The 5,635-nt window shown below is 37.3% G+C and overlaps 1 long non-coding RNA gene across 1 annotated transcript; it reads right to left on the minus strand.

The window, feature by feature from the left end:
- Positions 1-2,455: 2,455 nt before the first annotated feature.
- LOC311081226 lies at positions 2,456-3,967 on the minus strand. The gene is made up of 3 exons (XR_014605834.1): positions 3,826-3,967; positions 2,955-3,079; positions 2,456-2,836 (listed from the first exon to the last, which is right to left on the minus strand). It is a non-coding gene; the product is annotated as an uncharacterized lncRNA (long non-coding RNA).
- Between the last annotated feature and the right edge of the window lie 1,668 nt (positions 3,968-5,635).

The following is a 5,635-nucleotide window of genomic DNA, read 5'->3' on the forward strand; positions in this document are numbered from 1 at the left end:
GATCCAAAAAAGCAAATAGTTTAAGTTGTCCTATAACATCCCCAGACCCCCTCCCAGTGATAAACTACAGTGTGAACTGAAGCTTCAGGATATAGGGGGGGCAGACCAGATGAGTCTCGGGGGACAATGTCACAGTAAATCTAGTCTGCGTTTCAGAGCATACTACATCCAGAGTTTATACGAAATTCATTTAAAAGCATAACCTTAAAAGTTTAAATCAAATCTTTAAAGTTTTATTAAAATCATATCTTCTATTTATCTTCTTAGAAGACTTGGGTATTATTTTTACTAAACAGCGTCTGTCCAAAAAACTTTAGATTGTTGAAAAACTGTACTTAGGCGTCTTAGATCTTTTGTCCATACAACATGAAACAAAGTTTGTCACAATGTTTTGCTGCTGCGTTGTTTTTATGAAATCCGAGGACTTCACATTGCTCTTATTTAGACTAAGTTGTATCATTTGGAAAATCACCACACAATTTGAGAGACGCAATGTGTGATAAGTAAAAATCACACATCGTCTTAATTCAAAGTATAAGATCGTATAAGATCATTTTTACTTGTATCTCCCGAACTATCCTTAATCAGTGCGGAAATATATCAGTGTGAGAATATACTATCGGTCATCTACTCAAAATACATGTAGAAGTTTCAAATGTTAGCATTTGTTGATGGTGGCCGCATGAACAGACTTTGGGGAGAGCTATAGCAGGAAGCAATGCCCTTTGACCTCCTCGATTTTGCAGGCCTTTTTGTTAAAGACCCTACTACAAGTTAGTTCTCCCAAAAGAATTTCTCCCATCTAGCGGTGAAATTCTATTTTGCATTTAAACGAATAGTGCTTTCTAGCGGTTCTCCCACCTACTCGCTTTTTCAACTTTGGTAAATGTGCCAAGAATCTATGACAACATGTCTTCCGATAGCGCTTCATCGAGTTTAATTGTACATGTTCTACCGTTATGCTGCCTATATAATGATTTACACAACCAAGCTTGTCATTTAGACCGTACCTTTGACTTACCCGTCGAGAAGAAAGCAGGCAACTTCCCTTTCAAAGTCTTTCTCCTTCATTAGCTCTTTCCACCTGGGAAAAGCTATCCCGATATTTATTTACATACCGATAAATTAAATTTTAGCTTTTTGGCGACGAGGATTCCTTCTCCTGTGGCTCGGCATAACTATGATCCAGCATTATATTGTACCGTGCAGTGCAGCCTTTCAAATGTGCCGCGGGAAGTATCAACGTCTCCCATATGGTCTAGTGGTTAAGATTCCTGGTTTTCATCCAGGCTGCCCGGGTTCGACTCCCGGTATGGGAAGCCAATTTTTTTACATTGCCAACAAAATTCAAGTTATTCAAGTTCATCAATAATCATTTTTAGTCTTAGAGGCCTACACGAACTGCAGAAACATGCAGAAGATATGTAAAAACTCATAAATGCTGTTTCAGTACTGAATCATTTTCACAAATACAATTATATTGAATTCAGAAAATTTCACTATGGAATATTTACTTTATCTATCATAATTTCAATTTAGTATGTCATCATTTAAACTTTTCATCTCATAATTATGACGCATAGTCATAATTTCAACTTTTTAAGTCATAATTTCAACTTGTCATAATTTACAATTTTTGTCAATTACGCCTTTTTAATGTAATACTAAAAACGGTTTTAAGTCATAATTTGGTTGTTGACTATAGTAGTGTTGCACCTGCATGCCCACTAACTCGCTTGTGAGAGTCAGAGTGTGTAAAGTAAACTCTCATTAGTGTTAGTAGAGTATTAGTGGACTGGTAGGGTTAGAATAAGTAATATTAGAATAAAATATCTGTTGGGGAGCATCACAATAAAGAGTTAATGTTTAATGAGTTAAATGACAACATACCATTTTTCAACAGAGCGAATCTGCGCATGAGAGACCTTCAGAAGTCATAACTTCAGGGGTAGGCCAGTTGGCGAAAACACTGCGTGTGTAAAAATCAAATACTGTATGACACTTTTCAAAGTTAGAATAAAAAGTTAAGTGTCACAAAGTCTGACACAAGGCCATTAACTTGTTTTTTTGCTTATTTCTACAAATATCAGCCTGATAAATATGAATACGATTAAACAAGATCATTTTTAAGAAAAAACGAAAAAACAGTGATTTAAAATACAACTAAACCATGATAATGTTTAGTTTAGATGTTGATGGCTAAGTTTCAGGCATAGTGCAACCACACAATGTTAGATTTCTCTAACATCTCACTCACAACGCAAAACGTTGTAAATAAACATTTTCAAACTGTAATTTAACCATATTTTATTAATATTATGTTGATTTAAAGTTTTTGTTATTAACTAATGCCTACTAACACTTCAACACACAAAATTAAAGAGATGTATTATTTTAAAAAAAATGGAATGTTCACAATCTACAGTTAGATATTCTCCTACTTAGTATCTTTGGGTGTATTTTGTCACGCCATACTGATGCAAAGTTCCACACTCTATGGACTAACTTAATAAAATAAAAAAACATACATAAATATATATATAACATACACAAATCATTTCTTAACTAAGCAACTGTTTCTTAAATTATCAGACACTCACCACACTGATGTTAACATCACCATATATTGTCTTTTCTACCATGATTGGAGCAACTATTGTCCCACCATTCTTCTGGTCAATTGTGAAGTTAAGCTGATTAGGGATCTGAATTAATAGCCGTCCGAATGATGTAGAATTATTATTATTATTATGCTGTCGTTGTGGAAGGTTGTTAGGCTGTTGGTTTGTCATGTTTCCAGAATGTGTTTGAATGCTCAGCGTCTGAACGTCACCATCTGTTAAAAATGAACAATTAAATACACAACCAAATCCATGTAAACATTATAGTAAAACTTATTGAAGATTGAGAAACATATTCACTACTAACAAAGTAAATTATAAATCTTTTCCTACGTTTGATATTCTTTTTTCTGATTTTTTTCACTATGGACTTGATCCTTTTTAATGCTGTTTTCTCTCCATATTTATTCTGTAGTTCCTCTACTGTGTCTTCCAACCTCCCTGTTGTTCTTCTCCAACTGTGTTAACCAAAGATAAACAGTTAGAAGATTAAAATGTATGTACAATAGCAAAAATAAAGTTGGTCATTAGTTGATAGGGTTAGATACACCTGTAGACACATTCATACACCAGTTCAAAGTCAATGAACCGGCTGATGCTGCAGTGTTAGAGCACATGATGGCCGGTGAACAGCAGGTTAAACCAGAGCTAAAACAATAGTCTATGTTAGGACAATAGTATCTGATAATAGCTGATAACGGTCATAAAGTGCGAGATAAGGAGCAAGTAGCTAAACTAAACATTTCATATTTGACAAATGTTTTGACAAATGTTAAACAACGACAAAAATAATCAAACTAATCAACTTGTTTCTAATTTCACCATTTGAACTTAAAATAGGCCTATATAATACATGCGATTTAATGTGAGAGGAGAAGAAACAAATAACATGTGTACATGAATGAATGTGTACATATTGTGAATTAATTTAATAAACGTATTTACCTAACATCCATAGCCTTCAGTAAATTAAGGCAAAGTTCCTTTTTGTGGACAAAGTGAACTTTGGAGCGCTTAAAAGTGTCATTTGGAACTCTTTATAGTTATTTTTATCAAAAAATATGTTGATAATGATTAGTTATGCCAAATGATAGTTTGGCATGCATGGGATTGTGTGTCCATAGTGAGAGAGAAATACTTTTATTATAGAAATACCTATTTTTTATTCTATTCTTTAATCCACAAATAAAATAGGTTTTTATACCTGCTCAAGTACTTCTTGATGAGTTTCTTCTGTATTGAACAGCGAATCTTCTCAGTCAGATCATCGCAAGATCTCAGGAATCCTCTCACACTGCTTGTGTTCACGTGCTCCATCGCTGCACTTGTGTGTATGACTCGACCGATTCAAACATCTCTCTGGCGACATGTAGGACTTGTTGGTTATGCAGGAACTAGTTATTTATGGCTTTCCTGAGGCCAACCTCCATACATTCTACACACAACAGTGGGGCGGACCCCAGCCTGATAAATATTTCACGCACGCTCTAGCTCTACTAGCCTCAGACTGCTGTGCTACAGCAAAAAGTTGAAAGTCCTGTTTGCCTGAGCCTGACACAAGCTTCTGACCCAAAAACACAAACTTCCGAGCGTTAACCCTGGACGACTGTACCTCAAGGATTCCAGGAACATTCCAGGAGATTCAGGAGACTCTTCGAAAAGCTGAAAAATGGCAACGCAAAACCTAAAGGAGAGCGACTCCCCGTTGAGTTCTGGCGATGCCGGGCACAAGTATCATCTGGCGTGTGAGTGCGCCACAGGCAAAGAGTGTCGTTTAAGACCTGCGCTGGACTGTATGTTTAAAGATCATTTTAGAGGCAAAATGGTCGGCTTGATGCACAGGATCATCGACGCTGCGTGTGATATGAAAAACGATTGTGCGCAGGATACCAAACGTGTGACAAATCTCAAAAATGAAATGGATGACGTAAGAGGCTTGATAAAGTCATGGCCTGATGTAACACCCATGTTTTTTAACGGCAAAGAGCCGATCGGCGTAATCCTCAGAAAAGTTCTGGATGTGTTGCGTGAATGTAGTGACGAATTCCAAATCATCGAGATACTCGCTATTTGTACATTCGTAACAGATCTCTGTGTGTCACTGGTGTCAAAAAATGCAAAAACTGACGTTGGTGAATTAGTTGAAAGTCTTGCCAGCTACATCGTAGAGCAAGACATGATAGCCTGCGGATATTTTCTATTCTGGTTAGACCATCTGTAAATGTCTTTCACTCAAATTTCTTCAATGTATGAAAGTATAATGTTGAAATAAAAATTTCTGAATGAAAAAATGTCTGAGCTCATAAAAATAGTATTATAATAATAATATTTAGAAAAATATTTAAAAGATTAAATATTTGTTTTCTGCATTTTAATTACTGTATTCCCGAGGCGGCAATACAGTTGTATCATATCAAATGATACAACTAATTTGCCCGCTGTGTACAGAACAGAAATTTGGTACAGGACAAATTCGATTTTGTTCTTGTTCTCATTACATTTTTTAATAAGATGATGTGTTCTGTCATGGACGACTAGACACTAGGCATGGGATGTCCGGCAGAGAGAAGGGCTTGAGTGGACACACCCTGTGGTCACATTTTTATGTCTTCATCCAGAGCCTTCATCAAAATCGCTTTTCCCCGCTTCGCAACGTAGCCATCCTACAGCTTTCCGCCCCTGCGACACCCGTTTCAGGCCAAATGGAGGAGCGGGTGGGTTACCTGGATATGTCTCACCAGCGCCCTCCGGCTTGTCAGAATCCTGACATGCGTCGGGAACAGGAACGCCTTGACACCTTTCAGAACTGGACTCTTGCACCAGTAGCTCCGGCCGAGCTTGCCAAAGCTGGTTTCTACTGCCTTGGCCAGGGCGATAGAGTGGCTTGCTTCAGTTGTGGAGGCCAGCTTAGCAACTGGGAACCGGGAGATCGTGCAGTATCAGAGCACCAGAGGCATTACCCCAACTGCCGCTTCGTTCGAGGTGACCGTGCAGATAATGTACCTTAATCTATC

This window comes from Abramis brama (genome assembly GCF_963993115.1).
Source record: "Abramis brama genome assembly, chromosome: 4".
Classification (NCBI taxonomy): domain Eukaryota; kingdom Metazoa; phylum Chordata; class Actinopteri; order Cypriniformes; family Leuciscidae; genus Abramis; species Abramis brama.